At 40.4% G+C, this 12,336-nt stretch overlaps 1 protein-coding gene across 1 annotated transcript in view; it reads left to right on the top strand.

Moving 5' to 3' along the window:
• ctxn1 (cortexin 1) overlaps window positions 1-12,336 on the top strand; it is a 39,474-nt gene continuing 27,138 nt past the window's right edge. The window contains exon 1 of the mRNA XM_089000320.1: window positions 1-321. The gene's annotated coding sequence lies outside the window, so the exon portion shown is untranslated. The remainder of the gene's footprint in view (window positions 322-12,336) is intronic.

Raw genomic sequence — 12,336 nt, 5'->3', positions numbered from 1 at the left:
ATGCCCCCAAAACTGTCCCCTAATAATAAATCCTCCTTGTTGCTGTGCTTTGCTGAAGTAGCATCTCCTCCAATGTGCCACTCATCGCTCTAAATGCCGCCCCAGCACACACAATCTCCACACACGGATATTCGCAGGAGACACCCAGGAGTATTCTCACACTGGATTGGTCAGCTGGATCTTATTAGAGACACGTTGACTCAGAAACGAGCTGACACACACAGACTGTGTGTGCGCGTTTACACTAGTAGGTCTTGGTTTGGAGTTTACCGACTCAATTCTTAAAGGGCACAGAACCAAATTCCCGACCATTTGTTTGACGTAAGTACGATGACATAATTTAAATGAGTTGCCACACATTGCTTGTCACTTCATATTGGGCAGATTGATTTTTCTTAATTGATTGCATGGCAAAGTAGCAGAAAAAGAACCCAATCCACCTCGTCATGCTAATTCCAGAGTTATCTTTGCAAGGTAATAATGTGCGCATACTCAGAAGGTCAGGTACTGTATATTCATTTAACAATGCTCTTAACCCCAAATTAAAAACTTAATAATTACAAAATAAACAACACTGGTAACTATGAGAGATACAGAATGAGTCGTGTCGCAAGCGGCGAAAAGTCCGTTACTGATACCCCCAATATGTTTACAATGGCCTCGTAGTTTTAATTGTCGATAACATCCAAACAAGCATGAACCTTCAAAACAGATGACTTGCAGATGAGTTGGTTGATGTACCACAGGCAATCATGAACATTCAAAATAGATGGCGAACAAATCATTTGGTTTCAGAAGAAAATGCACGTGTTGCCTTATCAAAACATGTTTTTTTGCTTGGGATTTTGAATAGCCACAAGGTGGCCAACGGCACCTGTTGTCGGTCTGTATCAAAAAATGCATGGTGCACCACTGCATATGCATTAACCCCTTGTTTATCGCGGTTAATGCAGCCCAGGACCACCCGGGATAGACTAAAAACCTTGATGTAGCGAACCCTACATATGTTGGTAAATTTACATGCGTATGAGTAGAAAAAAATATTTGTAAGACCAAATTTAGTGAAACACAGGACAAGGAATTTGTAAAGAACCACAGTAATTGTAGTATACAGTACAAAACTCTTATGAAATAAAGTAAACAGTCCACTCTAATAATACATTTCATTTATAAGCGCCTTTCAAAACTCAAGGACACTTTACAGCCACAGGATATTTTTTTTCTGCTGGTGAGCAGCGGCAGCCACACTATCACATACAGTATAATATGTAGAGCTACACTACTCGTGCTTCTTCATGTAACGCATCGTAGATTCATTGACGTTGTGATCCTGTGCAACAACGGCATCACATTCGCCTTCCTTCAGTTTGTCAAGCAATGTTACTTTTTTCCACTCAGTCATCAATTTCCTCTTCTTTTTGGGCTCTATGATTTTGAAGGCACAGGGTTTTTAGGGGCCATTGTCGGGGGAGGGGGCATATTAAGTACGAATGAAAATACAAGAATAGGTACAGTACGTAACCTGAACTAATGCGATGTGAGAACAGGTGGAGGGATAAGCATTCAGGTAGCATTCAACCAAAATGATAAAAAAGTTGTTTATATTAATTGTTGACTCATTGTCAGATGTGGTCAAATGGAACTCATGTTTTTGGTTGCTGAACTAATGTTCGGTTTTGTGCATTTAGAGCACAGTAATGCCTCAAAATGGATGAATAAAATGTAAAATAACAACAGTAAATCTAATGAATGGTGTATACTGCTCTATGTGACCCGCTGTTGTTCTACACTATTGTACTGTAGTGACTTTCCCTGACTTTTGCGGGCTTTCTTAGGTTTAAAAAAATTTGCGTCAAGGGCTGCGATAATCGAACCGCAAAGTAGCAAGGGATTACTGTAATACATTTTAACATGTTTCATTATGTAAACTAAAATTGTGGATATCCTAACCGTACAATACAATACCCAGGTTTTCCTTCTGTTGCAGTTAGTGAGTATATACAAACACACTGCAGTGGAGAGTGAAGATGTACACTTTGCATCCTGTGTGGACTGATGGAAACAGAATGAAGTAGTTACTACATGTGGGGCTTTATAAGTCCGTAAGAAGCAGGCCGCTGACAATTGGGATGTTGCGCCCATGTCTCCTTGGGTATACACACACACACACACACACACACACACACACACACACACACACACACACACACACACACACACACACACACACACACACACACACACACACACACACACACACACACACACACACACACACACACACAAGCACAATGGATGGAGGTGGTGCTGGGTTACGTCCCATGGAAGTGGGACACAAGTGTCACATTGACTCTCTCACTTGACGGGTGAGTGCAGACATCATGCTGAGGCCTGGAATCCAAGTTGGCAGATGCAAGCAGGGCTGACAGGCTGAATGACAACAGCTTGGAAAATACAAACTGCATTGAAAAAAAAATCTGCACCATCAACTATTTGGAAACATCAGCATAGAGGGAAGTACTTTTCACTGTGAAAAGCTCCATGATGAATTCTCAAATTAATTTTTATGACATTTTATCCCGTGACCTTAACATTACACCCTTGATAGTAATGTTCTCTCCCAATTGGTACTTAATACATGTAAAGCGTCGTGTGACTGTCAGATTTTTTTTCTAACAGCTGCTCCATTTTCATATCCCATCATCTGACGTCCCATTAACTACGCTGCCATTATGCTCCCATGACGGTTGTCTTCCATCGGGATAATTTAACCAAGACACTCCTCCACTGAGACTTCTTTTTTTATACATACCCTCCTTGTCTTTCTTTCTGCGAAAACAAATAGTCTCATGCCGTGAGTGTTTCAGATAATGTGACTTTAATGCAGCGTGCACGGCACAACTCCTTATGCTCTTTGTCTGAGTTGAAGTGAATATTAACTGCTGCAATGTCTCTGATCTACTGGAAGTTTTGAAAAGAGCTTGATGAAGGTCACAGAAGTACATGTGGGCGTTTTTGCATGCGTGCGCGCTGCCCCTGACCCAGATTTGGCGGTGCATATCAGAGGCTCTGTGCCAACATGGCATTTGACGGGCACACACACCGGGAAAAGTGCACTTTGCAGGACAGTCAGTTGCATTTCTGTGAAAGCACTGACTGGGTCGGGAAGGAATTTCTGGATTGTCTCATGGGAATGACTCATTTTCAAGTTGAGGCTTCTCCTTTTGGTGTCATTGAAAAGCCAAAGCAACCATCCTTTCAGATTTGCTGGTTTTGCACGGTGTCATGCACGACAGGGCTTTAAATCTGCAAAGTTTTGATGCTTGTTTTTTTTTTAATTATATGATATCATATCATCCGGGTTGACCGTCAAAAGTGCCATGGATTCACTTCAAATACGCTCTGTAAATCAGTGATTGCCAACTGGGAGGAAATCGCCTAATTTGTCCTCAAATGATTTTTAACTCATTCACTGCAAAAATGTGTCCACTCCAATGCCAGGGTTTTTGCCATTTTCACTCAAATTTCAGGACCCGCAGAATATTGAGTTTTAGGACTACATAAACATTCAATAAAAAACTTAAGACTCTCTTCTTTAATCAAAAAACAGTTAATTCATAAGTTACATGGGAGTAATATGAGGTGCAAGTGGGGGCAGCTGTACAAAAGGCAAATGCTGCCTCCTCGTGGAAGAGAAAAAACATTGCCAGAAGTCTGACTAGCGCTTTATCGGCACCCCCTGCAAGAATAACCAAAACCGAACAAATTTGGGAATGGCTCTCCACGTCATATTTTCAATTCCCGAATAAATTCTGGAATGGCAGTGAATGAGTTAATTAAAAAAAATATTGGTTTATCTTTCAGACAACGTTTATTGACTGACACAACAATTGCGAGTTCACGACAACGGAATTAACCGTTTATCTGCTATTCCGAGTAAGTCATGGCTTTGCGTTCAATTAAACATGCCTATTTTCCAAACAAAATAAAAAAGGGGGTTAAATTGAGCTGATATCTTAGTAACATCTTATACTTTTTGTAGCATTTGTATTTGATCGTTTTGTAAAATGGGTGTGTTAGCTTTGCCACTTTGATTTGTTGTTTTATTCATCTTACCAAAAGTTATCAGTTTCATCTTTTCATAAAGCCTTTTGTTGTTATTGAAAGTCTAACCATGTTCATAAATAAACTAATAATGTTAAATAGTGTTTTGTTTTTCCATGGAAAGTCATCTGTTCTTATCTCATTTTAGCACAGGTCCCGTAAGATCTGCCAGTGATATCAAAGAGACAACAACAGAAATGATCCCACTTTTAATAAAAGAAAAAAGTGTAGGAGGCAGAAGCAAGAGAGGAACTTGTATTTGTTCAATGTTGCAGACAAGTGGCAAAGCTTGCAGTTAATTTATGCAGGGATAGATGTGGTTCTTTTGCAGTAATAGGCTGTGAGTGTACTCTGATCTGCTCCGTGTCTGTCCCACCATGCACGTCCACGAGGCAAGACGTGCTGCGACTCCCACGCCTCACATTACAGGGCCAATGCTGGATGATGCCTCCCACGGCATGTGTGTGGCTCTGCATGTGTCCACGCTGATAAATAAAGCAGGGGCACTGCTCAAGACACAGGTCATCTCATCTTCATGTTTTTATTCATGATTGACATCCATTTACTGTCACATGACATGAGCAGTTGTAAGTGACTATGCATAGTATTTTATACGACAATGAAACTACACGTGCTGTGAGTGAAAGTGTGGCAGCAACACAAAAAATGTTCACTCTAGCACTCAAATCTTCATTAAGAGGGAAAGTTTGCTGCTAGCAACTGTACGCTCATCCCTACTCCCCTTGCTTGAATCTTGGACCAAAGGCTCACTCATTAAGGCAAAAGATTAGGAAAGTGTATAGTCACCATAAATATTCACAGAGAACCAGTGGTGGACCGTCAGGGCCTACAAGGCCTTCTCTGATGGCCTAAAAATATCTGAGTCACAGACTGATGTTAACTCATTCACTGCCAGACATGTGCAAAAATGTGTCCACTCCAGTGCCAGTTTTTTTTTGTCATTTTCACTCAAATTCCAGGACCCACAGAATATTGATTTTCAGGACTACATAGACATTCAATGCAGTGTAAGAAATCTTAGACTCTCTTCTTTCATCAGAAAATAAGAGTTAATTGCTCAGTTATATGGGTCTGGAGTAATATGAGGTGCAAGTGTTGGCGGCTGTACAAAATAACTTTCAAAACAGCTCTATTGATTCTTATTTGGTGATTGCACTTTTGACATCCAAGTATTGTCCAAATGCTCCGTCACCACATCAAAATTGAACAGGTTCAGTTATGTGATCCTACATGCTTAAGTGTCAATAACTCAATCTTTTCTTTCTGGTCATTTTAAAGAGTTTTTTTTTTTTTTATCTCCGCTCAGGGACACAATTTGTCTCTATTTCACTTCCATTATCGTCACTCCTCTGGATCTCAAATCAAATCCTCTGTCCAAACCTGCGACGCCATCAGCTTACTCAGTCTAATTGCAGGGAGCAGATCCTTTATGAGAAAAGTGAGTCTGCTGAGAGGAAGCAAAACAATGGATGCAAATGCTGTTTCTATTGATCGGCCAGTGTCTCTGTCGCCCTGCCAGTCGGGGCTGTGTTTACCTTTACCATGTAGAGATCTGATGTGTGGATTTAGTGGCCCCCGGTGCCACTCGCGTGATGGTAGCATGGCTGTAAATACATGTGGTACTTCTATGGAGACACCCACATCTTCATAAGGGGCATGAAAGAGTGTCAAACAAGGCCATTTACACGTTTGCCTCCAGGTAGGCCCCTAGACAGACAAAAAATGAGGGAAATTTATCACAGCTAGACCAGCATGATGTATATAAGGGTTTGATTTACCTTTATTAGCCTCGCAGTGGAGAAATTTACATTTCACAGCAGCAAAGTTTTGAAAGGATGATGAAAGGTAAGAAAGACGTAGAAAAACAAAATACAGGAGCTGCTGGAAAGGCAGACACTCTTGCGGCACCATCTTGAAGTCAAAAGAACACATTTATTTCAACTACTTCCAACCAAAATAAAGTTCTTTGCAAACCCCTTACATTGATTCACCCAAGTTTTGCGATCCATTTATATGCTTTGGATCTTTAAAAAGAACAACAAAACCATCGGGTTTTTTTTTGTGTGTACTTTTCTTTTTTGTGTGTTCTTTTCTTTTTTGTGAGTGAATCGAAGAGCCTGTGTTGAAGAAAAAAACATCCTCTGGCATATTTTTCAAGGCAAAAAAGGTTACTGTGTTTTATTTTGATATTTAAATGTAAATACATTTTGACCCCCAGAACTGATTGCCAGCCAATCGCAGGTCACACAGAGAGATGAAAAAACATCCATGCTCAGACTCAACAAATCAGAATGTTCAATTAGTTTGCCACGCTTATTTTTTGGAACGTGCGAGGAAACCGGAGGTACTGGACAAAACCCATTCGAGCCCCGGGAAAACAAACAGCTGAAATTGAACCCGGGACCACTGCACTGCAAAGTCAAGGTGCTAATCACCGATTGACCGGGGTAAAAAATGTCATTTGACACTTTCGGACACTTGCGGTCAAATCTCAACAGTTATTGGTCACGCTAATAAAAAGGACATTTTGTTCCTTGAATCCATATGAAATTACCTCACACTCACTCATTGATTATGTATCTTTGGTGTTGTGTAAGCCTTGCCGAAGGTCTCGAGCACGCAGTTTCAGAAGTCCTGTGCGCAAACATTCTGACAGCTGACCTGAGTCGCAGTGGCAGCTAATCCATGGAACTAAATCAGGGTGGGACTTTGGGCCAAAGGATAAACGGGGTGTGTTTCGCCTTGTATCCTGCTGCCCGATTTGGCTCCCTGCTCTACACCGCCTATCAATATGCCTAATGATGATGAGGGCACAGTAAGATTAACTTTTCCACTGTGGGCATGAGCATAAGGAAATGTGATGATCTGTTAATCGTGAAAAAAAAGGAATCCCCTGTAAGTCTCATGGGTCAAAGCGCTGGCTCACAGACGTGTGATGTGAAAGATTTTTATCCCCGCCCTCCCCTTAATTTCACACAGTAGTCGTTTCCTCTTCTTACGCCAGTGTGACAGGTCGTGCAGATGAGCTTGTGAACTCATCAATAGTGTTTAAGGTCAGGCTCAGAAAGGTAGAGGAGCTAAGGTGATGTATGAACGGAGGCGGTAAGTGGAACCAGACGAAGGACAAGTGGGGAAAGATGAGGCGGACTCATAACATGGATGAATAAAAACTGAGTGGGAACATTAGCGATGAGAGTGAGGAAAAAGTAACCACTGCAGGAGAATTGAAGTGCACGGAAAACTATTACACTTAGCCTCCACCAAAGCTTCTAATAATGCTGCAATAAGAAATGAAAGTTGTAATGATTGCAATGATAGCGGAAATTGTAGGGACCAATAATATGGTTGAATATGAGGCTTTAATTTCAATACTTAGTACATTCAGATTTTTTGGAACAATTTCAACAGAATTATTTTTCATGTATTCAACATCCATACTTGAAGGACAACCGACGTCTCCGGACAAGTTGTGTCCATAATTTGTAAAATGGCTTCAAATGACTTCTACTGAGCGTATTTTACAAAGATTCCACCGCATATATTACCGTATAGTTTACGTTTTAAGACTCGCGCTGAATATTCAGGAAGTCTTGTTTTTGAGTTGGTGACGAGTCCGTACGTGACGTCACTAAAGGACCGCCAATTATCGTAAAAAAGATGCATTGTAGCGGTCTTTCCAACACGTTAATGTATTTTGCTGTACCTGTTTGGTCAGAAGAGGGCGTCCAAGCTCCATATAAGGAATTTATCAGCCTGTGGAAACGGAGGTGGCCACAGGAGGTCGCCATTTTGTGCCTCTTTTTTGGGTGAGAGGTTTTCCCTCAATGCTGCCTCAAAATGGCAAAAAATAAATTCTTTAATCGATTGCAAACGTGTATGCTTTCCTCTTCAGAACTATTTGAATCATATTCATAACTGGATGTGTAACAAGAAAGCATATTCTCCGAATCTGAAGCCATTGTTTTGATTTTTCAGCAATGCAAGACGTCTTGGCGTGAAGTCACGAACTGGGGGCGGGACTTTGCCCAATTCGCAGCTCAATTCTTTGCAGATTTTGGACACTTTAAGTCATTTTTATTGGTGTTTTGCATTTGACTAAAATATCATACTGCGTGTTTTGGGTATTTTAGATGCTGTAACACGTTTTTCTAGTGTCAGTTAAAAAACAAAAAAGTGACGTCGGTTGTCCTTTAAATCAGCCATGCAGGACAAAAATCATTAAAACAGTATAAATTGCATTAATTCCCAGCATGGTGTCCTACTGGTTAGCATGTCCAACTCTCAGATTCACGGTCACGGATTATAATACTTTTTTTTCTTGTGCTATTGAATTGTTCGATTATGCGTATTCGATCAACTCAAGACTCCAAAGGGCCTTCACTGACTTGTGAATGTGAATTGTTGTTTGTCTACCTGTGCCCAACCATGGGACCAGTCCAGAGTTGACCTCGGTTCTCAACCAAAAAGGCTTCAGCTCGGTCGTGAATCGAATGACGATAAGCACAATGCTGAAAATCACAATCAACAAAGTGTAATTAATAATCCTCACAGGCGAACAAAGTCAGATGAAAGCATAAACTCTTTGTACTAATAACCTTTTTACGCCATGAATATCCCTAATAAAGTTCGACATCCTGTGCGGTAATCATGAAACGACATCTTTTCATTAAGCTTTATTCAACAATGCAGGAATTTTGATGACCTGTGATAAGCAGCAGTTAAGTGCTGCTGAAATGAGCTCCAATCCAGTCCATATTATATTCCTATAAAGTTTGCTTTTCCCCACGATTATTTGCACGATACAAAAGACTTTTAAAGCCCATAATGTAAATCAAAAACATTGATGGGTACATTTCGATGGACCAATTCAAAGAATTACAAATATCTAACTCAGCATGTGTTGTTTGATAATCAAGCAGAAATATTGGACTGGATTTGATGGATTGGATTAGCCGTTATTGGTCTGGCAGTGGAGAAATTTACATTTCACATTGTTTATATTCAGCAACAGATATTTGAACAAAAAATGTGCCTCAATACATATAGACAGAAAATAAAAGAATAATCACAGGCATGTTTTCTTTGTCATTGATGTAAAAAATGCTAACGTGCAGTCCTTTTCAATTTAAGCAAATTTCTCCATTGTGGGACTATTAAAGGATTTCTGATTCTGATTCTTTCGTTATTGTCATCATAATTGCCTTATGCTGCCTTTTGGTGAACAAGTTACACACATAAGAAAGAGTGGCAATGTTTTTTTTTTGTGTGTTAGAATAATAAATCACATTTCTGTTTATTTCGATTGGGAGAGAGGATTTTGGGTGTTTTAAGTTAAGAGAGAGGTAAAGGAATGAATTAAGCTGGTATTTTAATGCACTCTTGGAATTTACCAAATAATTCTAATTTTTTAAAAACATTTCTTTCCTAATTTTACTATGTCCTCAACAGTAACACATTTTTTCTGGCACTTTATTTCTTTTTGTTTGTCGATGATAAAAACTGTACCCCTCAGTTATTAATCCAAAAACCTGTCACTACCTTACAGAGCCCTGCAACAAAAGGCACATTTGAACGTTCGTCATCATTCAGCATTTCCTTTCCTGCAATCCCCTGGCAAATTACACTAATGTCAGGTTGACACCGTTAATCCACAGCACAGTTCTCCTGAGAATCCCTGCTAGGCTAATCATGATTCAAGAAATAATTGCAGTCATTTAAAAGCAATGCATGAATGGTACTTGATAATGTGACTTCATTGTCACCACAGACTTTCATTTTCCAGTGAACCTCGAACCCCTACTTAGAACGAACGGTAAAATCTCCATCAATTAAATTCCCCAATTATTGTCATTTGCTTTATCACATGATTCGGATCATTCTGATTGTGTGTTCGAAATGCATTGATGTTGTTGATAAGCATTGAGAATGTGCATGTCCAGATTCAGTCCTCAGCCAATCCATCCACCCTTCCAGAGAGAGGAAGAGATGTTTACCATGAAACCGGCACTGGGTCCAGAGAGGGCGTGTCACAGCCAGTGTGGTCGGGCCTGTGACGGATTGTACCTGGCCCGCCCGCCGGACTAAATAGAGGCATTAGCGGTTCTATTGCTGAGGCTTACTGGCCTATGAAATGTGCAGCAAGGCAATGTCCCGGGCACCTCGGCACAGAGTGATGAATGGTTTATATTCTTGTGTAAAGCATATTAAAGTCAGATGGCATGATGGATAGTGGCCAGGAGACAGCAGGGGGAGGAAGTAAGATAAGGGGGGTAGATTAAGGAGAGAGGCGAGGGGTCTTTTGATAAAATATGCAAAGGGCGGAAATTAAAAAAACAGATGAAAATATCCCAAACTGGTCACTCCTCTCCGTTTTTGCATTTGTACTGCAAGCTGCTGAAGAGCGTTGAGGCAATTTTGAATTTTTAATGCGTCCCCTTCAGGCTCTAGCACAACGTCTGGTATTTGTGAGCTTTCCACCCATCGCCGAAGCGCTCGTGTGCGCTTGCTTCACTTCACATGGTCAGAACGTTCTCCCAAAGGCAACATTTACACTCTACCTTATGGGTCATCAATCCCACAATGACTGACCGTGATGTGGAGTTGAGTCGTGAATGGACAGAATTTGTCAAAGCTGTTTCCCATTTGTTGTGGTTTTTATGCATTGCTGTCATTTGTCGCGAGCACAGCCAGATTATTATTTTTTGCATATTCTTCACGTGAATCGTAACGCTATAATTTTGCACATGTAGTAAACTAATGGAACAATCATACCATCCATACATTCATTTCTGCTCTTACTCTGTTCATAATAGCTGCTGATTTAGTAAGGGGACAGCACAAAACTGCTCGAAAAATCAATCACAGGTCACATGATACACACCTTTGGGCGATTTTAAATCTCACATGAATTGGATTGGATTGGATTAGCGTACACTAGTCTCGCACTGGAGAAATGTACAGCAGTAACGTTATGAAAGAAAAAGGAAAGGAAGAAATAGAAAAACAAAATACAGTGCTGCTGTAAAGGCAGCCACTCTTGCGGCGCCATCTTGAAGTCAAAAAACAACAACAAAAAATAATAATAACACATAATATGACACAACACAAAAGACACAGACAGTCATTCAATCTTAAGCACTTTCTGCACCATCTTTGTTGTATGAAGCAGTTCTAGATGAAAGATAGGATCAAAGCGTCCTTTTCACCAGTGGATCAGGGACGTCATGGTGAAATGTGCACGTCTGCTACAAGTTAAATGTTAAAAGCAAACACGAAGCTGTAGCATCTATTGATGAAAAACATCTGTCTCATAAATCCGCTTGAATTCCAAGCTGCGACAGTTCCACATACGCATCGGCGCTCTGCGCTGACACTCCTTTCTTCTTATCGCGGGCTCCTCAAGCCAAGTCGCAGACTGTCCAACAGTACCGACCTTTCTGATGAACAAAATGGGGCTGTGAAAATGCTGCCTATTACAGGCACAAAAAAACATAACTACCCAAGAGCTGTCCAACAATGACTGTCAATTTGCACAGACATTCCTACCAAAACAAAAACAGTGCCGGCACATTCGTGCTGCCGGAAAGGAGCAACCGCTCAGCACTCTCCTCATTAATGAATGTCGTGGCCAAAAATGCTGAAAAACAATCCGTTCCACACGACGCACAACAACACAAAGTGACAAAAGAAAAAAGAAAAACAACTAAAAAAGCAAGGCTCACAAGGCTGCCGACTCAGGCGCCATCTTGGACAGGAGGTAACCCTCCTGAAATTTGGGAGTAAGCTTAGAGGACATGAAAACTCCACAGGCGCTAACCACGTGCGTCACCATGTCGCATGAGTGAGGTCAACAGTACAGTATAGCATATCCATGTATCATTTGTTCTTTCCATTTCCATTTAATGAGCGACTTGTTGAAGTTACCTTTAATATGTCCGACAGCTTCATGGTTTAGAGATTCGGACTTGACTCTTGGCAGGGTATATGATATACCCTGCCATATTTTATATATATATATATATATATATATATATATATATATATATATATATATATATATATATATATATATATATATATATATATATATATATATATATATATATATATATACAGTGAGACCTCAACTTACGAACTTAATTGGCTCCCAGACAGAGTGTGTAAGGCGAAAAGTGTGTATCTCAAAAAACAAATTCCCATAGGAAACCATTA

The sequence above is a fragment of the Hippocampus bargibanti genome, linkage group LG07, assembly GCF_051943395.1.
Source record: "Hippocampus bargibanti isolate YZ-2025 linkage group LG07, ASM5194339v1, whole genome shotgun sequence".
Classification (NCBI taxonomy): Eukaryota; Metazoa; Chordata; class Actinopteri; order Syngnathiformes; family Syngnathidae; genus Hippocampus; species Hippocampus bargibanti.
Note: the sequence above shows the minus strand (reverse complement) of the source record. Positions and strands in the feature narration are given on the sequence as shown.